This window comes from Macaca fascicularis, chromosome 8 (assembly GCF_037993035.2).
Source record: "Macaca fascicularis isolate 582-1 chromosome 8, T2T-MFA8v1.1".
Taxonomy (NCBI): domain Eukaryota; kingdom Metazoa; phylum Chordata; class Mammalia; order Primates; family Cercopithecidae; genus Macaca; species Macaca fascicularis.
Genome location: NC_088382.1, coordinates 128371183 through 128398534, shown reverse-complemented (window position 1 = coordinate 128398534; position 27352 = coordinate 128371183). Strand labels below are relative to the sequence as shown.

At 39.1% G+C, this 27352-nt stretch overlaps 1 long non-coding RNA gene across 2 annotated transcripts in view; it reads right to left on the bottom strand.

Moving 5' to 3' along the window:
* LOC102117305 (uncharacterized) overlaps nt 1-27352 on the bottom strand; it is a 265757-nt gene that overhangs the window by 135399 nt on the left and 103006 nt on the right. The gene's annotated exons all lie outside the window — the stretch shown is intronic.

Below are 27352 nucleotides of genomic sequence, written 5' to 3'. Positions count from 1 at the left end.
AGATTTTCAGAGATGTCAACTTCCTGTAAATTAGCATACTGGTGGGAATTTCAAATAAGTTTTCAAATTTTATAAGAAATTGGCTAATATCTACCCAAACACCCAAATTTGTAGCCACCAAATAATTGACTCCTTTGAAGAAGACATTTTTCCCTTTCCACAGGTATATCACTGAACAGCCCTGGACATGGTGAGTCTAGAGAACCAAAGGTGAAAAGGAAACAAGTCCTGGACTTCTTCCCAGTATGCCAGGAAAGAAACAGCAGTAGGACTTTTAGAACACTGGGAATTGGTAGGACAATGCCCTGTTTGTAAAACTTGATTTATTCTGAAAGAAACACTTGATTCTATTCCTCCTGATATCTCAAACTCTGCTAATTTCTAAAGATGGCCATTCAAAAAGAGCACATCTAGTCATTATTCATTTTGTCTCGAAAAACATTTTTTACTCTACTTCAGATAAAGATGCAGCGCCTTATCTTTGAACAAACCACTAAAGTTTTATTCCTGGCCAATCTTTTTTCTTTCAATGAAAAAAGAACACAGAATTTGACATGTTACGAGTTAAATCCAACTGTTCTCTCTTAAAATAGGTAAGACATTTTGATCTTCATTATCTATATCTGATATGAAAACTGACTTTTACTTTTAAGTTGTCTTTCTCCAAGTTGCTGAAAACCTTTTAGATAGCATCTACTTCACTGTGAGAACTTTTAAAAGACAAAGGGATAGGCCAAGGATTGAAGTGGTTTCAAATTCATGGCTTACACTGATGTGTCAATCAAGGAAAATTCAGAATGAACAGTGCTTGAGGGTTGAGCCCTATCCTTGAGGATCTGTGTCAATGAAATATTTGGCCCAGGGGTCACTGGTGGAGCTGAGCTATGCCTTGGGTGCCAAAGGACTGGCATGCTGTGTAGCCATGTATAAAACAGTTGTTTAAAGTATTCATTGTTTTAGAGGTTTGCTATTAATTCTGATATTTAAAAACCTTGTGAAATACCTTAAATGGAAACACAACTACAAATGTGGAACTTGAAGCTTTGTTCACCCAGCCTCTGATGCCTCAGCTCTATGAACCAGAGGTCTCTTCTTCTGTATCCCCTTCTTTAATAATAATGACTGTGTCCTTTGACTGCCCATTGCCTAAAGGCTGTCCCCCAATATTCTGTTATCAACCAAGAGCTCTTCTACTTCTAGTCTTAGTTCATTTAGGCTGCCTCCCTGTCTTAGTTAATTTAGGCTGCTATTACAAAAATATCATAAACTGAGTGGCTTAAACAACAGAAAATTATTTCTTGTGATTCTGGAGCCTGAGAAGTCCAAGATCAAGGCACCAGCAGATTCAGTGTCTGGGTCATAGATGCTGCTTTATTAAACTAGGTCTTGGTATGGTGAAAGTGGTGAGGCAGGTCTCTGAAGCCTCTTTTTATAAGGGCACTGATCCTATTCATGAGGGCTCCATCCTCATTACCTAACTACCTCCCAAAAGCCTCATTTCCTACTACCATCATCTTGGGAGTTAGGATTTCAATATATGAATTTTCAGTGGATACAAACATTCAGATCATAGCACTCCCCAAATTACTGTTTTCATAACACAGCAAACTGCATTCACAAAAAGCAAATATAAAGAAATATATCATTCCTCACCATACAATTAATGGCTCCTTATCACCTACAAAATAAAATCCAAGTCCGTGAGCATGATGCTCCAGTCAAAACCATATGTATTAGTCTGTTCTCATGCTGCTAATAAAGACATACCAGAGACTGGATAATTTATAAAGAAAACAGTTTTTAATTGACTCACAGTTCCACATGGCTGAGGAAGCCTCAGGAAATTTACAATGATAGCAGAAGGCACCTCTTCACAGGGTGGCAGGATAGAGAATGAGATCCAAGCAAATGGGAAAGCCCTTTATAAAACCACAATATCTCAGGAGAACTAACTATCACAAGAATAGGATGGGAAAAGCTGCCCCCACGATTCAATTATCTCCACCTGCCCCATCCCACAACATGGGATTATGGGAACTACAATTCAAGATGAAATTTGGGTGAGGACACAACCAAACCATATCATTCTGCCACTGGCCCCTCCAAAATCTCATGTCCTTATTTTCGAAACACAATCTTTCCTTTCCAACAGTCCCTCAAAGTCTTAGCTCATTCCAGCATTAAACCAAAAGTCCAGGTCCAAAGTCTCATCTGAGACAAGGCAAGTCCCTTTTGCCTATGAGCCTGTAAAATCGAAAGCAAGTTAATTACTTCCCAGATAAAGTAGAGGTACAGACATTGGGCAAATACATCCATTCCAAATGGAAGAAAATGGCCAAAATAAAGGGGCTACATGCCCTATGCAATCTGAAATCCAACAGGGCAGTCATTAAACATTAAGGTTCCAGAATGAACTCCTTTGAATCCATGTCTCACACCCAGATCACAATGATGCAAGAGGTGGGCTCTCACAGCCTTGGGCAGCTCCATCCCTGTGGCTTTGCAGAGTACAGCCCCCGTCCCGGCTGCTTTCACAAGCTGGCATTGAGCGTCTGCAGCTTTTCCAGGCATGTCATGCAAGCCGTCAGCGTATCTACCATTCCGGGGCATGGAGGATGGTGACCTTCTTCTCACAGCTCTACTAGGCAGTGCCCAGTGGGGACTCTCTGTGGGGGCTCCAACCCCACATTTCCCTTCTGCACTGCCCTAGCAGAGGTTCCCCATAAGGACTCCACCTTGGCAGCACACCTCTGCCTAGAAATTTGGCATTTCCATACATTCTCTGAAATCTAGGCGGAAGTTCCCAAACCTGAATTCTTATCTTCTGCATACCTGCAGTCCCAATACCACGTGGAAGCTGCCAAAGCTTGGGGCTTGCACACTCTGAAGCAATGTCTTGAGCTATACCTTGGCCCCTTTTAGCCATGGCTAGAGCAGCTGGGATGCAGTCTCATGACTGCACACGGCACAAGGCCCTAGATCTGGCCCCAGAAACTATTTTCCCTCCTAGGCCTCCAAGCCTGTGGTGGGAGGAACTGCCTTGAAGGTCTCTGACATGCCTGGAGGCATTTTCTCTATTACCTTGGTGATGAACATTCAGCTCCTCATTACTTATGCAAATTTTTGCAGCCTGCTTGAATTTCTTCCCAGAAAAATGGGTTTTTCTTCTCCATTGCATCTCCAGGCTGCAAATTTTCTAAACTTTATGCTCTGCTTCCTCTTGAACACTTTGGCACTTAAATATTTCTTCTTCCAGATACCCCATATCATCTCTCCCAAGTTCAAAGTTCTACAGATCTCTATGGCAGAGGCAAAAAACTACCAGTCTCTTTGCTAAAGCACAGCAAGAGTCACCTTTACTCCAGTCCCTAACAAGTTCCTCATTTCCATTTGAGACCACCTCAGCCTGTACTTCATTGTCCATATCAGTATCGGCATTTTGGTCAAAGCCATTCAACAAGTCTCTCAGAAGTTCGAAACTTTCCCACATCTTCCTGTCTTCTGAGCCCTCCACGTCTCTAAGAAGCTCCAAACTTTCCCACATTTTCCTGTGTTCTTCTGAGCCCTCCAAAGTGTTCCAACCTCTCTGTTTGTTACCCAGTTCCAAAGTTACTTCCACATTTTTGGGTATCTTTATAGCAGCACCCCACTCTCTGCAGTACCAACTTACTGTATTAGTTTGTTCTCATGCTGCTATAAAGAACTGCCCAGGACTGGGTAATTTATAAAGAAAAGGGGTTTAATTGACTCACATTTCTGCATGGCTGGGGAGGCCTCAGGACACTTACAATCAGGGTGGAAGGCAGCTCTTCACAGGGTGGCAGGAGAGAGAATGAGAGACAAGTGAAGGGAAAAGCCCCTTATAAAACCATCAGATCTCGTGAGAACTAACTCACTATCACAAGAACAGGAAAGGAGAAACTACCCCCATGATTCAGTATCTCCACTCATCCTCCCATGACATGTGGGGATTATGGGAACTACAATTCAAGATGAAATTTGGGTGGGGACACAGTGAAACCATTTCTCCATGCTTAAAGAGAAATTTATATTCATATATTTAAAAAGAAAAAAATGCTGAAAATCAAAGATCATATTATCCATTCAAGAAGTTAGATGTGCAAACTAAATGCAACACATGAAAAAAGGGAAGAGATGAGATAGAAATTAATGGGAAAACATACTGTGAAGACAATGAACACACCAAAAGTAAGTTATTTGTAAAGACTAATTAAACTGATGAGCCTCTAGTGAGACTAATCAAGAAAAAAGAGAGAAACGGCACAAATAACTACAATAGGGAGAAAAGGGACAACCATTACTCATTCAGACATGTGAAATATAATGACGACATTATGCAGCTGCCAGTTAAATATAGGAAATGCAGTTAAATCTGAATTTCAGATAAACAATAATTTTAGTCACAAATATTATTTATCTGATATAGATCAGAATAATTTTATATTGTTAAAGATACTGAAACCATAATTTAAAATCTTTTCAAACTAAAAATATTCCACGTCTAGAGGGAATCACTGAGAACTATATCAACCATTTAAAAAAGAAAACAAATTATTTCCAATTCATTTTATGCAACCAGCATAAACTTTATAATAGGCCAGACAGAGCATTAGGAGAAAAAAAATTCTGGTCAATTTCTCTTTTAAAGTAGTACAAAAGATATATGATCTATAAAGATTAAACAGCTCAACAAAGTTGGGTTTATTCTAGGAATGAAAGGTTAGCTTAATATTTTGGAATCAGTCAATGTTATTCACCACATTAACAAAATAAAGAAAAAATATTATTTAATCTTACATAGAAATAAAGCATGTGGTAAAATTCATGTTTACACAAGGATGTTCTGCCTATACTTTGTTCTGACAACAGTGAAGACAGTTGGTATACCGTGCATGTTAAGTTATTGCAAGTTGTATACTGATTGAATTAGCAATTTCAGACTTGTTCCAGTTGAAAATAATTTCAAGTTGATAAAAGCGCCAAGTTGGAAATAGTTTAGCTGTGATGTGTCTAAATTTCTCAGAGAACTATATTCATATTCCTGGAATCACAAGAATATGTTTAAATAGGAAGGGTTTGGTCAGAGTCAAATAGGGCAAAGGTCTCTAAAAAGGTGATCATATGTTTGCTGTGCAAAACTAGCACCATGGTTATAAACCTCTGCCTCATGTCAATAATATTATAAAAAAAAAAGCCCCATGCAAATGAAGTGAGCAGTAAATTGAGTGGAATAGATTGTACTCTCTGCCTAGTAGAGAGGTTTGAGAGAGGTAATGGAGAATTCACAAGTGTAGGTTATACAAAAGAGAATTCAAGCCTGCATGCTCGTGGTAGAAACCTGCCTGCACAGATAAACTAAACATGCTAACATTCTTGGTGGCATGCCTGCTGTTCCAAGTGGCCTCTCTTGCATGGAAGGAAACCTCAAAACTGGTAGGAGGCTCCGTCCCCTGGTATGGTGGTTTTTGCAGATTAGCTTGGGCTCCTGGCAATTGAGGCAGTCTTTTGGCTTCATTACTTTTGGTGGGACTTGAGCCCACCTAATGGGTTAGGATAAATAAACAGAAGACTCAACATATACCTTTAGATTTGGAGAAAGTGGTTCTTTCTACATTATAAAGATCACATTGTACACTCAACTTTATATTTAAATATTTTAATTTAATTTTGAATTATGAAAATTATTTCCCTTGAGGCTAGAGTTCCTATCATAGTTTTCCTGATGCCTGGCACTCAGTGTTGAGTGAATAAAAACAACTTAATATTAAGAACCATATTAAAAGTCTGTATTTTATGAATATAAAGGTTTAAATGGGTAGGAGTCTTTCAAGGAGCGTTCAGTAGAACTGAATAATATGAAGTTGAAGAGTATTGGGCAGGGGGAGGCAGCTTAAACTTGGATCTCTCTAAACAACATTCCCTGTTCAAAGAGCTTCCATGGCCCAACTCTGCCCATTGCAATGGTTTTCAGCTTCTGTTAATAAGAGCCCAGGAACTACAGAAAAGTAACAGAGGATTCCAGGAATGGCTGGGATGGGAAGGGAGGAGGAAGTGTGTGTGAATTAATGAAAAGATGAATGAAATGTTTCTGAATGTTCATTCCTCCTCCAACCAGAACAGCAAAGTATTTATCAATTTTTAATGCATTCATTTATGGAGAGTATTTTATTGGGAAAAAAAGGAGTTCACTTGCTTGATATGAAAACCACTGGCTGTTCAGTAGTACTCTATCATACAGTTGGTAACAAGGAGACTGCAGACACCGTCTAACGAGCTATGGCAATGGCAGACAAATGCAAAGAGAGTAGGCTGAACACAGATGGAGTGACAGAACTGGCTAGACGCTTCCCAATCCTGTTTCCTCCTCCTCGACACTCAGGAAGAATAGATTTTCCAGCCTTCTTTGCAGTTCGGTTAGTATCATATGACTGAATCGGACCAACTGAATGGAAGTAAGAGCGATGCATGCTATTTCCAGGCCAGTCCATAAAATATTTTGTCGGATCTTCAACATTTTCTTGTCTCTCATTTTTCCTTCTGTATGCATTAGTTGTCACTTTGAAGTGACAACATGGCAGAGGCTCAAGATGGTGGGTCCTTGAGCTGCTACTTTCAGACAACCACCCAGGATTGCCATCCAATCAGGAGCTTCCATATTTGACTGTGCTGGGAAGCCCCAAATTTTAATTGGGTTGACCCACTGAGATGTCAGAGTTTAATTGTTACTATAGAATAGCCTAACCCAGTATGATCAATCAATATGGTAAAAGACTGGAATACTCTACCTAGCATAACTGGTATCTGGAGAATCATTTTAATACCCCCTTTTTTGATAGGAAAAGAATATTTCATGTAATACATATCACAAGAAAATCTGGTCATATAATAGAAGCAGGGTAGTTTTTATTTCTTTTATACAACGTAATTTATTTTTAAATAAAAATATAATGCCTTAATGTACTTTTAAATAAAAATAAAATAAGAATATAAAAAAGTAATACATTGTGTTAATTGCACTGCTGTGTTTTTTAAAGGGGAAAAATATACCTCAATATTGGTCCGTTGTAATAGTAAACAATAAAATTCTAGTTTCTATTATTTTCTATTTATTTATTTATTTATTGAGAGAGAGAGAGAGAGAGAGAGAGTATTACTCTATCATCCATCCAGGCTGGAGTACAGAGTAGGTGGTACAATCCTTGCTCACTGCTGCAGCCTCAAACCCCTGGGCTCAAGCAATTCTCCTGCCTCAGCCTCCCAAGTAGCTAAGACTACAGTCTCGTGCCACCATGCCTGAGTAATTTTTAAAATGTGGTGATAGCGTCTTACTTTGTTGCCCAGGCTGGTTTCAAAGTACTGGCCTCAAGCAATCCTCCCACCTTGGCCTCCCAAAGTGCTGAGATTACAGGGGCAAGCTACTGTGTTAGTCTAGTTTCTGTTTTCCAGCCTTAACTATATACAAATCTTTCAGAAGTTTTGTCAAAATTAATTTTCTTCACATATTCATGTTCAATAGATAATAAATGCTTTATTGTCCATGTATTCCCTGGTAGTTGATGAAAGAACATGTTTTATTAATTTTAATCTCATGAAATTTCTTTCACGTGAAACAGCAGAGACACAAACAGCTAAGAAAATTCTTAAACGTAAGTCCAACCCTTGGCAAAGTTTCATAAAAATTCCATTTCATAATAAATTCCAGAAATCACATACTTCCCATATCTTTGTTTTTTTGGTATCAGTCTAGGCCCTTTCAAAAATTTTTACAGTCAAAAAAATTCCCCTAAAATACTGTCAACAGAAATTCATCATAAACTTCTATTAAACCTAGTAAAAACTTCTCTAAGTTTTCCTTCTGCTTTAGAACTAATGTCCAGATCTTGGTGAAAATGATCAGGACATTCAGACACTGACTTCTGATTTCTTCTGACAATGTGAAAGTGATATCTTTGTTATTTCTATGGGTAATTTTTTCTGATCTGAATTTTTTCCCATGTAATGTCCAATTCCTTACATTTTTCATAGTTGATAGCCTTTTCCACTATTTCTATGCACTAGTCTTCAAGGAACAAGCTTGAAGTTTGTTTCTGGTACATCATTAAACCATTTCTGGCTGTTTGCAAGTATTTTTGTGTCTGGTTAACTTTGCCTACAACTTCAAACCAGAAACAAAATATAATTCAGAAAAGAAAAAAAATAATATAGCTATCTTTGTTAATCTCCAATACATTGTCTACATACAGGAATATACACTACCATGGGGGTCAAAAATATGAACTGTACCAGAATGAAGCTTGAAGGATTCTGAACCATAAGAAACCTCCTCTGGAAATGAATGTGGTAGCTGAGTCCACACGTGTGGGAGGCCAACTGCAGAGCTGGGAGTTGTCACAATTAACTTCCACAGAGAATTCAATGTTTATTAAATAAGTGATTTAAATGTGCTAATATGAAGCGTGCATGTATATTATCGAAACACAGCTGCAATCACAGCAAATGTTTGGAAATTAGACCAGAAAAAGATCTTTTCATTAATGGTACTTAAGAATTTCTGAGCATGGTGACAATTTAAAAGCAGATCAAATTTTAGTCAATGTTACTGTGTATTTAAGTTCTGTATGGGTGATGTACCCCCTCGTTGTCTGTACCCCAAATAGACTCTTTCCACGGTCCAAACCTTGGCTGGAACACTGAAAACATATGTACCCAACCTCTGCTCAAATGTGGATGGATGATCATGTAACTATCCAATTACCAGGATGGAAAATAAGCAAACCCTCAACCTTAAACAAACATAGAAAGGGCAATAGGAACAAGAATCTGCAAATGCCTTTACGGTTTTTCATCACAGTTTTGCAGATAGCTCTGCAGATAGCAACTATCTGTAAATAGCTGTAGATAGTTACACAGTTTATGATAACCCATTGGTCATAAACTGTGTAATGACACAGTATTTCCAAAGGAATTCTTTACAATAAGAATAAGAATTTCCACCAGATAGAAAAGAGACATTGCACATACAGTAGTGTCACACTTAAATCACTTATTTAATGAACACGGAATTCTCTGTGGAAGTTAATTGTGACAACTCCCAGCTATGCAGTTGGCCTCCCACACGTGTGGACTCAGCTACCCCATTCATTTCCAGAGGAAGTTTCTTATGGTTCAGAATCCTTCAAGCTTGATTCTAGTGTAGTTCATAAGTGGCAGTCATAAACTGCGTAGTTCCACAATAGTCCTGGTTTCAATATTTTCCTGGGAAAAGAAACATTTTGAGAAATCCCTGACCTGTGTGGTCCATTTTCATGGTACTTAAGACTTCTTTCTAACACTAGATTGTGGCCATTTACCTTAAGCAAAGCTTTGTTTCCACAGCTTTGCTGGTCTCAAGAGACCAACTCAAATATAGAGAAAAAATATGTCTTTTGCTCAGGTACAGAAACCACATTGTAGGTCAATAAATAGGAATGCCGTCTTGATGCCATTTAATCCCACACCTATCCCAAACCCAGCACATCTTCAACTAAAAGCAGAGCAACCATATAACTATTGGGAAGGGGAGAGTAACCAAAACCATCAGGGTCATGGTGGAAGAAACTCAGAAACGCATGCTGAGGTAGAAGCTGGGATGACTGCAGTACAGCAATGTCTCCTTTCCATCTAGGGGAAATCCTTATTCTTACTATCAAGAATTTCTTGGAAATACTGTGTTACCGCTATGAGAGAAAGAAGAGCTCTTCTAAGATTTCTAATTTCACCCCGGAGTGTCTTCTGTTTTTCCTCTACCCTACTCAGCCACCCCAGACTCAGTTAATCCTCCTGAAAACAAAATACTTTTGCAGTTAGTCATTCCAGCCTTATTTTCTCAGCCATTCTGTTTTCATGCCATCTCCCTGACTATGATTATGTTGATCCATGTATCAGTGAAACAAAGCCCAGCATAAGCTCAAGACCTTGGGTCGTCCACCTCATAGCTCATTTTGACAGACCGAGCCAGAGGTTTTGTTTTAGTTTGGTTTGGTTTGGTTTTTTTACTCAGTTTTGTTTCCTTTTCCAACTGAGAATATCTTCAAGTTCAGGGACAAATTTATAGACTTATGTAGTGAGTTCTCTGGAATTCATCTCTGTGCTTGTTACCCCTCCTGCCATGGCACAGAGCACATCAGACCCTTCCTCTGTGAAAAGGACAGATTCCTGGTGTTCTCAAGCTTAGCCGACTGCCACAGCGTGGTGTGGTGTGACTGCCATCTGCTGGCGTGGGGCTGACATTACAGGATGGTCACCATGCGCTCCCTGGTAAAATAACCAAGAAGTACTTGTTTGGAAAACAGAAGCTTTCTCTGGAGAAATGAAGAACGAGTTTTGTTATAAACCTTGTCCATCTCTAACACCAAAAAAAAATCTTTTACTCTAGAAAAGCTGAAGAAAATAGAAAATTGGTTTATGGCTGACTTCCGACTTCCAAGTGTTCAACACAGTGAGGAAATGGGATTATCAGCTACTACCCTTATGACCACAGCAGAACCCGGTATCATAAATTGAGAAACCAAACCTCACTGACTTCGGCAACAAGTTCCTACCTTGTGAAGCCAGTTGTGTGTGGACACTAACACCAATAACAGGTTGAGGAATCTTCCTTAAGATACCGAAAATGTCTGCAACCTTTTTCTCTTTAAAAGATTGTGTTTTTTTGGAACCCAAGTGACTGAAACATAAGCACTGACATTTAGGGGATGAGAGATGGTTTTTTCTCATTGTAAAAGCCATGCCTCAATGTTTAAGGATCAGTATCATGCATAAGAGATTTATTTATACGAGCTTCGTTTAAAACCAGAGCCAGGCACTTTTGCCCAGTCCTGACTTTCTTTCCAAGTCTTATCTTCAGGATGTGTGGAACTGCACAATTCGTGGCAATGGAAGCCAAGTTTCTATTGCTGACTTCAGTGGGCGTTGCTGCTTATTTCCATGTCAAAGAATGGGACCTTGTATAATTGTGAATAGACAACAGGGAATAATTTCCCATAGAGAACACCCTGATAGCGGAATAAAACTAAACTTCTTGGAATGACTTTATTCATTGTAGAAGCAATAAAGTTAACACTGAAGGCACTGTCTGCTGTTAATCAACACAAATTTCTTCATTAAAGGTTATGGGAACTGAATCACATTTTGAATTTTATAAAACCAAGGGTATATAATAACTATTATATTTCTACGCTTACACAAATGTAATTTTTCTTATCCCCAAAGCTGTTTCTCCCCCAGGCTTCCCCATCTTATAAATGGCCACACATCTGCTCAGTTCCTTGAACCCCAAATGCACAAAATAATCCTCGCAAGCTCTACCCTCTCACTCACCAAACCCAATCTGTCTCCATGCCTTGGCAGCCCTACCTGAAAATCCAAAGCTATCTCAGTCTGTATATCTACAGGGGCCAGCAGAGTCCGAGAGTCCAGGCCACTTCCATTTTTCTTTATCAGCCATACCCTGGTTAATGGTCCCTGCATCCACTTTTGTCTCTTCATCTTCAATTCTCAGCAGCACAGTTGGAATGATCTTTCTAAACTATAAACCTCCAGGGATGACCCAGAGAATAAAACCTGAACCCCATAGCATGGTTTACAAAGCCCTTCCATAATCTTGCCTCCACTTATTCTTCACTCTCTTCAGCTTCCTTCCTTCCCACCTCTCAATATTCCGCAGGCACTCTGGCCTTCTCTCTGTTCTTTCAACTCTCCAAGGCTGCTCCCACTTAGGAGTTCAGATTTACTTATTTCTCTGTATGGCACCATATTCTTGCACATCCAGCTCCTTCTTTTCATTTCAGTGTCACAGAGAATATCACTGCCTCATGCCAGTACACATTCCTGAGAACCCTGTGAAAATCAGCCCTTTCCCTTCTGCTACTTCATAACTCCATTTTACTTGCTTCATACCACTGATCCTATCAGCAATTATCTTGTTCCTTTTTTCCTTTTTACTTATATTCTAGTATTAGAATGTAAAGCCATGAGAATAGAGACTTTGCTATCTCATTTAACATTGTATCACCAGTACCTAGATTAAATCTGGCACCTATTAAGTACTTAATAAAAACACAGTAAAGGAAGGAATGTGTGTGCACATTATCCATCTAATTACATTTGCCTATAATTAAGGTTTTCTCTTATAAGGAAGAATAATTGGCACCATTTTAGGATGAATCTCAAATTGGATCATGTGTAAGAGCTTGAGCTCTGATATCAAGCACTATTGGTTGGTGTCTTAGGTGAGGATACCCAGTATCAGCTCCTGAGAAAGAATTTGTGTGCAAGTTGTTCATTAAGAATGGGATCCCCAGGAAACTTTTAAGGGACCAAAAGAAGGAAAACAAAGTAGGGAAGAAGCCAAGCAAGGGCATGACCTCAAGCAAAAGGTTTGATGAGGAAAAATACAGTCCAGTCCCAAAGGGGCATGCTGGAGTGGAAGTTACCCCTCAAAATCATCTCAATCTAAATCAAGGATGCTGGGATTTCACAATCCAGCCCAGGCAGGTGTTGGCTAAGAGCCATCGGGGTGGTCACACGCTCCCAGGCCCTGCTTATGGGCAATGAAACTCTATTACATCCAGCCCCGCCACTCTTCATCAGTCTGACTTGGGGTATGTGGAATAACATCTCTAAGAATGAATTTATGAGTAATTTCCTTTTGGAAAATTTTGTGCATTAAATGAGGTAATGCATATAAGAGAACTTTGAAAATAGCTGTTATTTATGATCCGGTTTTTTAAAAGCGATTTGAGGGTTAGAAAGAATATCTAGGAAGTTAAGTTCTTACTTAGGAATAGAAACTGAGTGACATCTCTGGTATATTGTCCAGTCCAATACATACAAAATTGAAAATAGAAATGGGGAATGTAGGGAGAAACACTGCATAGTAGACTTAGGAAAATAAAAAAAGCAACATAGCATCAATATGATGCTCACTCTTGTGAATGTAACTGTAAGTTTTCTATGGAGGCCTCTTAGGGTCTTGGAATATTGGCAGAAAAGAGAGAAGTCTGGCTTTCTGAACACACAGGAGGTGAGAGGTCTAACAATTTTCAGTTCCTTTAGAATAAGAGAAATGGGTTCTGCCACAGTGATAGGAAATGGATGCAGTCGTCTAAAATATTTATGTTTGCACCCAGAGAAACTATAAACAGTTACTGGCATCGGTTTGGATTCGTCAGCATGTGTTGTCAAAAAATAACTTTGATCTTAGAGAGAAAAGCAGCTGGAGCATCTTCAATCCCAGATGTGATCAGAGCCCACTACTGGATAATATAAGAGATTTCTGCAGTCTGAACCAGCTTCAGGGAAAAGTGAATGAGATTTATTTGCCATTTTTTCTTCGATGATGGTGAGATCTATTTAATAAGCTCAGGTAAATGTTCAAGTAAACGGTAGAATTTGGATCTGGGATAAATCAGGTAAAACCACCAACCCCCATGACTGCTGGAGAGACCAGCACAGTGAATAGCAGGGGTCTGAGTCACTCATGGGAGAGCGGAGCTGATACCTTGACACCTGCTCATCACACAAGAGCATGTACACAGGTGGGGTCGGTAGGAGGGAGATCAGTTCCTTACAGATAAGTGACTGCCTAAGATTCAAATGGTGACTGCCTAAGATGCCAGTGTGGCCAGCCACACTCACTGCTTAATAGGGTTGTTGCTAAAATGAAATAATGCGTGTGAGGCATTTAATACACTGTTTGGCATATAGTAAAATTCTAACGAATGTTATTTTTATTATTCCTATTTTACAGCTGTTGAAGAGTGAGGATTATAAAAGTTTTTTTTTAATTCTCACAGATCAGAAAGTTGGTAAGTTGCAAAGCCAGAATTTAACCCCTAGAACTTTTTGACTCAAAAGGCAATGCTCTTACCCATCTTTCTGATGAAGTGGTTTTTAAGTGACCTGTATAAGTCAGATTTCTCCAGAGAAACAGAACCACTAGGAGATAAATCTTAGAGAGAGAGAGATGAAGATAAAGATAGGGGTATATGTATGAAAGGCATAGCTGTAGATAGATTTATTTTAAGGGATAGGCTCACAAATTGTGGGGGGGTGGCAAGTCCAAAATCTGTAGAGCAGGATGGCACCCCAGAAATTCCAGTAAAAGTTGATGGTGCAGCCTTGAGGCTGAAGACAGTCTGGAGACAGAATTCTTTTCTCTTCGAGGGACCTCTGTCTTTGATCTCAAGACCTTCAACTGACTGGCTGAGGGCCACTCACATTATAAGGGTAATCTGCTTTACTCAGAGTCTACTGACATCTAAAAATACCTTCACAGAAACATCTAGATTGCTATTTGACCCAGCAACTGGGCACCATAGCCTAGCCATGTCAACACATAAAAATTAACTGTCACATGAGACAACAGATGCAGAAGTGATGTGCACAAAGCACCAAGTGCTAGAAAAAAAGAAAATATGGTATTATTACTAAACGATAGGCCTAGGACTACCAGCATACTTCGCCTTGCTTTTCAATTCCTTTTATGTTTTTGTCCACATTGGATGGAAAGGCTGAGGGAGCTGGTTAGTCTATTATAAACACGGACTCTAGAAAACCTGAGAAAGAGAATAAAGAGGTCACTGAAATTTTTACAGGCAAAACACAATTTCTGCCAATGCATAAATGTTTGTAAAGTGTTGCAAGATTACTCTACATGTCTTTAATTGCCATTCACCCCTGAGGGTGAACAGCTCCTTAAATCACACAAAAAAGTGAGTGTCCAAATTTCTATCATGATTCACCGTCATTATGTTTATTTTAACGTATGCTATTAAAGTTAAATTTGTGAATTTTCCTCCTCCACAATCTTTCAAAACTTCTGTTGGTGACAGGACAAAAGAACTAATTGAATTAGCACCATGCAATGAGGGATGCCTAAGCCTCACAATTCCTATATTATTTTCCTGGAATTTGAAACTTTTGAAGGTTTACTCAAACCAAGAAACAAAATATTGATTGTACAAGAAGTCCCAAGAGTCTACTGACATCTAAAAATACCTTCACAGAAACATCTAGATTGCTATTTGACCCAGCAAGTGGGCACCATAGCCTAGCCACATGAAAAAAAAACTTTTATAATCCTCACTCTTCAATGAGCGGACAAAGAAACTCATATTATGTCTGAAAGAATAGAAGGTGTTTGAGAGTGGTTTACTGCAGAGTAGGGCTAAACTGTTCATCCTAATACTCCAAAAGCAGAAGAAAATTTGCTTTCTTAATTGTTGTAAAAGGTGCCATTAAAAAAAAAAAAATTATCACAGAGCTTAGGGCATTGGTGAAGTAGAAATAGCAACTGGCTTTCAGAGATACAAGACATGAAGTTGCCTCCGGCAGCCTAATAATTTGAAAGCCCTTTAAGCCACTAGTCTTAAAATAGATTTAACTATGTGTTTGGAGAAGATTCGGAGCTCTGCCTAAAGAAAGGAGGTCACTGGAGCATCCTGGCCAATTTAGTTCTGACCCTCTAACTTGTATCCTCATTCAGATGAAAAACAGAAGCCTGAACTGAACTAGACTCCCTTTCTTAAAAGGCAGCTTAGTTAAACACAATTTGTTACCCCAGTTTTCTCATTTAAACAGTCCCCCAAAATAGCTTAACAAAAATCCTGTTCAATCACACACATTATTTTCCTGACAAGAGCTCAGCTAGATGCTATTTTCTCCATCTAATTCTCTCCCCAAAGCTGTTTCAGCAACGTATATTAGTCAGGGTTTGATCAGAGAAGCAGAACCACTAGGAGATTTATATAATAAGAGATTTATTATAGGTATTTGGTCTTAGACGATTGTGGGCTAAAGAATCTATTGAGCTATGGCTTCTGCAGCTGGGAAAGTCAGCTGGGGCTGGCAGTTGGGCATGGAAGAATGTGAAATGGAAGAAGCAAACTCTAAAGGAACCCTGCAGGGCTGGGCTGGAACCCATGAGAATGGATGAGAATCTGCATGGGACTCTCACTGCCTCTGAGCCTTTCACTTGGGTGATGGGAGTGAAATGAAGGAGTGGCCCGCTTTGTCACAGAGCTAAACCTATACCTGACCCATGAGCCAGAAAAACTGAAAGAGGGTTGGAGTTCTACATGCCCACAGGTAAGCCAGCAAAGAAAAGACAACGTGCATTAGAGGCAACAGCACTTCATGGCCTGGCTGGCACTGACCTCTTGGACTCTTGGACGTAAAAGGAATGTAACTGCTGTTTCACTTCCCCCTTTTCACTCTTGTTCACACAACTTTTGTGGTTCACCCATCCTGGCGCTATATATGGAAGGGAATTCTGGGACAATCAGTTCCAGCTTAGCAAAACTGATATACTATGAATCCACCACATACCCTTATAAATTGGTACCCCAGGAAAATTTCTGGCTGGCCCATCTACAGATTCAGCTGTCAGTTAAAAAGAAGTTTTGCGACATCAGGATGTAAGAGAGAGAGAGACATAAGAGAATATTAACACTGGAACGACCTCAGAGTCAGCCCATCCCGAATTTTACAAATGAGTGAAAATGAAATCCAAGAAGGTGTGGAAACTTGTCTCAGGTCTCATAATTGCCCAGAGGTAGTACAAGAAAGCCGTTTGCCTGCCTGCTAAATCATTATCTGTAAATCCAGAGAGATATATGAAGAAGTAGAAATTTCCAGATAAGCCTACCCCTGGTCAGACACACTCAGGGTCCTTGAAGCTGCATTTAGGAACATGTGAACACGTCATAAACATGTGTCCTCAATATTCTCATTAAAAAATATTCTCAGTAGCAATATTCTCAGTATAGAAATTAAAATTGTTTTTTAAATTTATTTCTCAATTATTTTAATTTGTGGTGCCCCTATGTAAAAAGGTAGCCTAAATACAGTTAAGGTTTACGTCATATTAAATTTTATATTCTAAATCTTAGCCCTAAAAAAGAGGTATTTTGTGTAACATTAGGAACATAGTTCTTGGATTCATACAGCCCAAACTTCAAATATGAGCTCAATCACTTGTGAGCAGTTTGGCCGGCAGCAGGTTCCCTAAACTTTCAGAAATTATCTCCTTTTTTTAAAAGTAGAAATTAAAGTGTTTTAGGACTAAGTGAGATAATTCATATATAACATTTACTACAGTGACACAGGAATAGAAAGGGCATCAATATAAGAGCTATTAATTATTACCATTATTATTGTTGTTATAAATGACACCATTAGTAAGAGTGTTACAGTAAATCATATCCATAATTAGTTACTATTAATTAGTATTATTGATAGTAATTAATCACTAAGAGTACATTATACCTAAAGCACTGAATGTGATGCAAAATAATTTTTATGTTTCTTCCTGAAAAGAACAATTTATGTGATTCCTTCAATAGATCATATTAATGAAACTAGAGTTTAATTATAAAAATACCCGGATTTTATCACCATATGCCTTAGAGTCTATTAGATCTGTTAGCATGAGCATTGTTAGACAAATGTCAAGCCTAGGCTTTAGGATGAGAAATAGGAATTGTGTGAAATTCCATGTATATCTTTGCCAACATCCTATCTCTAGCCATTTATCTTCTTTCCATTGTTTAGATTGCTCTTTGAAATTAAGAAATGCTCATCAAAACATAAGTCTGCTGATCCAGTAGACTCTCTTCAACTGATCTTGGCTACAGGTCAAGGTGCTGTCTGCATAGCCTTTTAACATGGGAACAATTTATTCTGAAGCTCCTGGGGCCCCATCATTGACAGTCAGCACCTATGTCACTACGTAAAGAAAAGTGCACTGATGTTTATTTAGAAAACATTTCATCCAGGGCTCTACAAATGGGCTGTTTCACAAAGGTTTCCAAGCTTATTTGATGTCCTCATCTAGTACCATGCAGGTTGTTGACAAATATGAGATCAGTTGAATTCAACTTCTGATAATTTATCCCTCCCAGAGTTCCACTGCTATTTTCACCTATTTTTCCTATTTTCTATTCACAATACTTACTTTAGCTCTCACTTCAATATGTATCAGCCTACTGACTTGAAATACCAAAGACTTATTTATCTTCTGTTTTATATGTCCATTACAAGTGACAGAGGTTTCAGCTCAAGCTCATTTTAGTCATCCAGGGTCCCAGGTTGATGGAATGGGCACCATCTTTAACATTGCCAGTTGCCGTGCCAGAGGAAAAAGAGAGCTCTACAGTGTCCTGCACCAGCTATAAATGCTTGGCTTGAAAGTGGTGTGAAATAGCTGAAGTAGCTTCATCTAAGAAGTCATCAGCCAGAATGGTCACATGGCCCCATCCAACCAGGATACGGTTTGAAAGTACAACTTTAACCAGAAGAGAATAAACCAGAAATACCTGAGGCAGTGCCCTAATGACTAACACATAGAATTTCTAAGATTTGAAACAGCAATTTTTTTTGAAAAATTGTAACCTTGAGAAGGTTATTTACTTATTTTCTGCAAAAAACATTCAGTGGTAAGTCACAGGATATAATCATTCTATGAAAGGATTGAAAAATCAGATAAGTGTGTAGCATATTGATTATAAACCTCAGATGCAAGCAAATTTCAGTCTAGGAGGTTCTCTAATAGAAAATTGCCACAGCACCCTAGAAATCACACTCACATGGAGAGTTACATATTCACTCTCTCCCCACCCCGCACCCCAATCAAGAACAAAGTAAAGACAACCTGGAGGAACAGGCCTAACCAAGAGGTCTGTGAAGAATAAGACCTTCGGTTGTCAACAAACTGCCTCTATGATGATGCTTCTTAATTTGCAACAGAAATTTGACCAATTCACTTAATTTAAGTATAAGAATTCTAATATTTGGTCTTGGAGCATACATGTTGTGTGAATGATACCAGGTTAAGTCTGCACTAACAGTATCTACTAGCCATACATGTGGCTATTTAAACTTAAATATAAAATTAAATTAGTGTTCCTTAATCACACTAGCTACATTTTGAGTGCCCAAAAGGCACATGAATTTAGTGGCTACTGTATTGGAACAGCACAGAAAGCAAACATTCCCAACCAGGCAGAAATTTGTATTGGATAGCTCTGGTCTTTCACCTTTGCCTGTAGAAATAGTTTCATGTTTGCCATTTCCTAAAGCCATACTTTCAGAAGAACTAAGCTGATTTGTAACATCTTAAAGAACTAAATAGGAAGTCATATCTACAATAACCTGGGCTTAGAACACAAATAGCTTGGCTGGTTTTGGTGTCATTGGTTTGCTATGCCTTGTACCTTTGTTGCAGAAGGTACCTACAACAGTGATTCCAATTCAAAGCCTCCAAGCTAAAAAAGGAAAGCAAGACATCAGAAATCAGATCGAACTTAATCTTATTTCTACTACTCCTCTATTTCATAGATCCAGGCTAAAATTTTGATGTGAGTTTATATTTTTATGGAAAACTATTATAAAAAGTCTAGGTCAATAGTCATAATTGGTGTATAATAACTTGTTTGGATTTGTTGTAACTCATTCAAATGTTTCCATGAAATTAAGAATATTTTATGCCAGTCAATAAAAATAAAGAAGTAGATAAACTAGGTTGTGAAGACAAAGAAGAGATAATGGAAGAAGAACCCATTCTGGTCTTTCTCAAGTGTGATATTCACATAATCTTTGCATTGATCCTAAGGATGGATATGACTGGTGACCAAAGTAATGGTCAAGGTCTCTGAAAACATGACTTGGGCAGCAGATCAAAATTCAGTGTTTATTGCTTTGTTTGTGGAATGGAATACGTATATGTTGCCTTTTTTTTTTTTTTTAAATGTATATTATTGCAGCCCAACTCCTTACTGGTGAGCCCCTTTATAATGTCTCAGCTTCAGTTTAGTCATATTCTTCTTCCAATTTCTGCAAAGGCTGTCACATCAGAAAAGAAAGATTATTTTTTACCACCTCGCCTAAATTTGCGAAGATCCAGTGAGCGGACTGGGGATCTAATTATAAATGGCTTAAATCCTTTATCTGATTTGAACAGACAGAGTCTCAGCAACAATAAAAATCAAAACGTTTTCTGGGCAAGTCTTATTAAACTGTGGTATATTTTAGTTTAAAATGTATTCATTCTCTGAAACTACACATATGCTCAAAAGACTTGTCTTTCTTATTTGCAACTGGGAGAAAGAAATAGGAGAATTGTAATCTACAAACTGATGTATACTTTACATTTTTTAGCCCGATTCCTCAAATTGTAACTTTAAGAAGAACTTTAAGAAATAGTTGGGGGCGCTCCCAAGATGGCCGAATAGGAACAGCTCCAGCCTCCAGCTCCCAACTTGAGTGATACAGAAGATGGATGACTTCTGCATTTTCAACTGAGGTACCGAGTTCATCTCACTGGGGCATGTCGGACAGTTGGCGCTGGTGCGTGGGTGCAGCCCGACCAGCCAGAGCTGAAGCAGGGTGAGGCATCGCCTCACCTGGGAAGTGCAAGGGGGAAGGGAACTCCTTTTCCTAGCCAAAGGAAATTGAGACACACAACACCTGGAAAATCGGGTAACTCCCACCCTAATACTGTGCTTTACCAAAGATCTTAGCAAACAGCACACGAGGATTTTACATCCCACACCTTGCCCAGAGGGTCCCATGCCCACAGAGCCTCCCTCTTTGCTAGCACAGCAGTCTGAGATCTAAATGCAAAGCAGCAGCGAGGCTGGGGGAGGGGCGCCCGCCATTGCTGAGGCTTAAGTGGATAAACAAAGCCATCGGGAAGAAATAGTTGGGGGCGCTCCCAAGATGGCCGAATAGGAACAGCTCCAGCCTCCAGCTCCCAACTTGAGTTGCAACTGGGAGAAAGCTCAAGGAGGTCGGCCTGCCTCTGTAGACCCCTCCTCTGGGGACAGGCCATAGCTAAATAAAAAGCAGCAAAAACCTCTGCAGATGTAAATGTCCCTGTCTGATAGCTTTGAAGAGAGCAGTGGATCTCCCAGCACGAAGGCTGAGATCTGAGAACAGACAGACTGCCTGCTCAAGTGGGTCCCCAACCCCTGAGTAGCCTAAGTGGGAGACTAGGTGCAGACCGACACCTCACACCTCACACGGCGGGGTACACCCCTGAGATGAAGCTTCCAGAGCAAGAATCAGACAGCAACACTCACTGTGCAGCAATATTCTATCTTCTGCAGCCTCGGCTGCTGATACCCAGGCAAACAGGGTCTGGAGTGGACCTCAAGCAAACTCCAACAGACCTGCAGCTGAGGGTTCTGACTGTTAGAAGGAAAACTAACAAACAGAAAGGACACCCACACCAAAACCCCATCAGTACGTCACCATCATCAAAGACCAAAGGCAGATAAAACCACAAAGATGGGGAAAAAGCAGGGTAGAAAAGCTGGAAATTCAAAAAATGCATCAGTGAAGGAGAAATAAAATCCTTTACAGACAAACAAATGCATAGAGATTTTGTCACCACCAGGCCTGCCCTACAAGAGATCCTGAAGGAAGCACTAAACATGGAAAGGAGCAACAGGTACCAGCCATTGCAAAAACATGTCAAAATGTAAAGTCCATCGATGCTAGGAAGAAACTGCATCAACTAGCGAGCAAAATAACCAGCTAATATCATAATGACAGGATCAAGTTCACACATAACAATATTAATTTTAAATGTAAATGGACTCAATGGTCCAATTAAAAGACACAGACTGGCAAATTGGATAAAGAGTCAAGACCCATCAGTTTGCTGTATACAGGAGACCCATCTCACACGCAGAGACATACATAGGCTCAAAATAAAGGGATGGAGGAAGATTTACCAAGCAAATGGAGAACAAAAAAAAGCGGGGGTTGCAATACTAGTCTCTGATAAAACAGACTTTAAACCATCAAAGATCAAAAGAGACAAAGAAGGCCATTACATAATGGTAAAGGGATCAATTCATCAGGAAGAGCTAACTATCTGAAATATGTATACACCCAATACAGGAGCACCCAGATTCATAAAGCATGTCCTTAGAGACTTAGACTCCCATACAATAATAATGGGAGATTTTAACACCCCATTGTCAACATTAGACAGATCAACGAGACAGAAAGTTAACAACGATATCCAGGAATTGAACTCAACTCTGCACCAAGTGGACCTAATAGACATCTACAGAACTTTCCACCCCAAATCAACAGAATATACATTCTTCTCAGCACCACATCACACTTCTTCCAAAACTGACCACATAGTTGGAAGTAAAGCACTCCTCAGCAAATGTAAAGGAACAGAAATTATAACAAACTGTCTCTCAGACTGCAGTGCAATCAAACTACAACTCAGAACTAAGAAACTCAATCAAAACCGCTCAACTACATGGAAACTGAACAACCTCCTCCTGAATGACTACTGGGTACATAACGAAATGAAAGCAGAACTCAAGATGTTCATTGAAACCAATGAGAACAAAGATACAACATACCAGAATCTCTGGGACACATTTAAAGCAGTGTGTAGAGGGAAATTTATAGCACTAAATGCCCACAAGAGAAAGCAGGAAAGATCTAAAATTGACACCCTAACATCACAATTAAAAGAACTAGAGAAGCAAGAGCAAACACATTCAAAACCTAGCAGAAGGCAAGAAATAACTAAGATCAGAGCAGAACTGAAGGAGATAGTGACACAAAAAACCCTCCAAAAAATCAATAAATCCAGAAGCTGGTTTTTTGAAAAGATCAACAAAATTGCTAGACCGCTAGCAGGACTAATAAAGAAGAAAAGAGAGAAGAATCAAATAGACGCAATAAAAAATGATAAAGGGGATATCACCACCGACCCCATAGCAACACAAACTACCATCGGAGAATACAGTAAACACCTCTACACAAATAAACTAGAAAACCTAGAAGAAATGGATAATTTCTTAGACACTTAAACTCTCCCAAGACTAAACCAGGAAGAAGTTGAATCCCCGAATAGACCAATAGCAGGCTCTGAAATTGAGGCAATAATTAATAGCCTACCAACCAAAAAAAGTCCAGAACCAGACAGATTCACAGCCGAATTCTACCAGAGGTACAAGGAGGAGTTGGTACCATTCCTTCTGAAACTATTCTAATCAATAGAAAAAGAGGGAATCCTCCCTAACTCATTTTATGAGGCCAACATCATCCTGATACCAAAGCCTGGCAGAGACACAACAAAAAAAGAGAATTTTAGACCAATATCCCTGATGAACATCAATGCAAAAATCCTCAATAAAATACTGGCAAACTGAATCCAGCAGTACATCAAAAAGCTTATCCACCATGATCAAGTGGGCTTCATCCCTGGGATGCAAGGCTGGTTCAACATACGCAAATCAATAAATGTAATCCAGCATATAAACAGAACCAAAGACAAAACAAACACCACATGATTATCTCAATAGATGCAGAAAAGGCCTTTGACAAAATTCAACAGCCCTTCATGCTAAAAACTCTCAATAAATTTGGTATTGATGGAATGTATCTCAAAATAATAAGAGCTATTTATGACAAATCCACAGCCAATATCATACTGAATGGGCAAAAACTAGAAACATTCCCTTTGAAAACTGGCACAAGACAGGGATGCCCTCTTTCATCACTCCTATTCAACATAGTGTTGGAAGTTCTGGCTAGGGCAATCAGGTAAGAGAAAGAAATAAAGGGTATTCAGCTAGGAAAAGAAGAAGTCAAATTGTCCCTGTTTGCAGATGACATGATTGTATATTTAGAAAACCCTATTGTCTCAGCTTCAAATCTCCTTAAGCTGGTAAGCAACTTCAGCAAAGTCTCAGGATGCAAAATCAATGTGCAAAAATCACAAACATTCTTCTACACCAGTAACAGACAAACAGAGAGCCAAATCATGAATGAGCTCCCATTCACAATAGCTTCAAAGAGAATAAAATACCTAGGAATCCAACTTACAAGGGATGTAAAGGACCTCTTCAAGGAGAACTACAAACCACTGCTCAGTGAAATAAAAGAGGACACAAACAAATAGAAGAACATACCATGCTCATGGATAGGAAGAATCAATATCGTGAAAATGGCCATACTGCCCAAGGTAATTTATAGATTCAATGCCATCCCCATCAAGCTACCAATGAGTTTCTTCACAGAATTGGAAAAAACTGCTTTAAAGTTCATATGGAACCAAAAAAGAGCCCGCATTGCCAAGACAATCCTAAGCTAAAAGAACAAAGCTGGAGGCATCATGCTACCTGACTTCAAACTATACTACAAGGCTACAGTAACCAAAACAGCATGGTACTGGTACCAAAACAGAGATATAGACCAATGGAACAGAACAGAGCCCTCAGAAATAATACCACACATCTACAACCATCTGATCTTTGACAAACCTGACAAAAACAAGAAATGGGGAAAGGATTCCCTATTTAATAAATGATGCTGGGAAAATTGGCTAGCCATAAGTAGAAAGCTGAAACTGGATCCTTTCCTTACTCCTTATATGAAAATTAATTCAAGATGAACTAGAGACTTAAATGTTAGACCTAAAACCATAAAAACCCTAGAAGAAAACCTAGGCAATACCATCCAAGACATAGGCATGGGCATGGACTTCAGGTCTAAAACACCAAAAGCAACAGCAACAAAAGCCAAAATTGACAAATGGGATCTCATTAAACTAAAGAGCTTCTGCACAGCAAAAGAAACTACCATTGGAGTGAAGAGGCAACCTACAGAATGGGAGAAAATTTTTGCAATCTACTCATCTGACAAAGGGCTAATATCCAGAACCTATAAAGAACTCAATCAAATTTACAAGAAGAAAACAAACAACCCCATCAAAAAGTGGGCAAAGGATATGAACAGACATTTCTCAAAAGAAGACATTCATACAGCCAACAGACACATGAAAAAATGCTCATCATCACTCGCCATCAGAGAAATGCAAATCAAAACCACAATGAGATACCATCTCACACCAGTTAGAATGGTAATCATTAAAAAATCAGGAAACACCAGGGGCTGGAGAGGATGTGGAGAAATAGGAACACTTTTACACTGTTCGTGGGACTGTAAACCAGTTCAACCATTGTGGAAAACAGTGTGATGATTCCTCAAGGATCTAGAACTAGAAATACCATTTGACCCAGCCATCCCATTACTGGGGATAGACCCAAAAGATTATAAATCATGCTGCTATAAAGACACTTGCACACGTATGTTTATTGTGGCACTATTCACAATAGCAAAGACTTGGAATCAACCCAAATGTCCATCAGTGACAGACTGGATTAAGAAAATGTGACACATATACACCATGGAATACTATACAGCCATAAAAATGGATGAGTTCGTGTCCTTTGTAGGGACACGGATGCAACTGGAAACCATCATTCTCAGCAAACTATCATAAGAACAGAAAACCAAATACCGCATGTTCTCACTCATAGGTGGGAATTGAACAATGAGATCACTTGGACACAGGAAGGGGAACATCACACACCGGGTCCTATTGTGGAGAGGGGGTAGGGGGGAAGGATAGCATTAGGAGATATACCTAATGTAAATGACGAGTTAATGGGTGCAGCACACCAACATGGCACATGTATACATATGTAACAAACCTGCACGTTGTGCACATGTACCCTAGAACTTAAAGTATAATAAATAAATAAATAAATAAATAAGAAATAGTTATACAGCATGAAATATGCAAGTATGAGTATGTATTGTGAAAAATTTTCCATTGAATATAAACTTGTAGTTGTCAGGGATTAATGATATAAAACTTTGCATTGTGCCAACATCTACAGTGACCAGGATTGAGTCTATTTCTATAGGATAGAAGCTCTAACATGATGGTTAGAAGTTCAGCCTTAGAGTCAGACTAGGATTACAATATCAGCAATGCTACTTCTAACTGTCACTTTGGAAAAGTTATTTTATCTCTCCACATCTGTTTTGTCACTTGTAAATGCAGAAAGTAATATCTCAGACTGGTTGTAAGGATTAGTAGTAACAAATTCAAAACCTCTGGCATATGGCATGGAGCCAATGGATGTTAGCCGCTGTTGTCACTCATGTTGCTGTCACCCTTGTCCACAAGCAAGCCAGCACTACAATGCTATTCACAATAACAATCATGAAATCAGCCTAACTGTCCATCAACATTTGTAGTAACAAGTGAACTGGATAAAGAATTGTAGTATATATACCATGGAATACTATTCAGCCATAAAAAAGAACTAAATCATATCTTTTACAGCAACAGGGAGGCCATGATCCTAAGTGAATTAATGCAGAAACAGAAAACCAAAAACTACATGTTCTCACATATAAGTGGGAGTTAAACAACAAACATGGGTACTTACGGAAATAGAGATGGAAACATTAGACACTGGGAACATCAAAAGGCGGGGAGGGATGGAGAGGAAAGGGTTGAAAAACTACCTATTGGGTGCTAGTTTCACTATTTGGGTGATGAGTTCAATAGAAGTCTGAATCCCAGCATTACACAATATAACCATGTAACAAACCTGCACACATGACCCTGTATCTTTTTTTTTTTTTTAAGTTTTGGACTACATATGCAGGATGTGCAGGTTTGTTACATAGGTAAACGTGTGCCATGGTGGTTTTCTGCACCTATCAACCCATCACCTAGGTATTAAGCCCAGCATGCAACAGCTCTTTTTCCTAATGCTCTCCCCCCACCACCCTCCCCAGACAGGCCCCAGTAAATGTTGTTCCCCTCCTTGTGTCCATGTGCTCTCATTGTTCAGCTTCCACTTATAAGTGAGAACATGTGGTGTTTGGTTTGCCGTTCCTGCATTAGTTTGCTGAGGATGATGGCTTCCAGCTTCATCCATGTCCCTGCAAAGGCCGTGATATCATTCCTTTTTATAGCTGCATAGGATTCCATGGTTTATATGTACCATATTTTCTTTATCCATTCTATCATTGATGGGCATTTAGGTTGATTCGGTGCCTTTGCTATTGTGAATAGTGCTGCAATGAACATACACATGGATGTATCTTTATAATAGAATGATTTATATTCCTTTGGGCATATACCCAGTAATGAGATTGCTGGGTCAAATGGTTTTCCTGGTTCTAAATCTTTGCACAATCACCACACTGTCTTCCACAATGGTTGAACTAATTTACACTCCCACCAACTGTGTAAAAGCATTCTTATTTCTCTGCAACCTCACCAGCATCTGTTGTTTCTCGACTTTTTAATAATTGTCATTCTGACTGGCATGAGATGGTATCTCAGTGTGATTTTAATTTGCATTTCTCCAATGATCAGTGATGTTGAGCTATTTTTCGTATGTTTGTTGATTGCATGTATGTCTTTTTTTGAGATGTGTCTGTTCATATC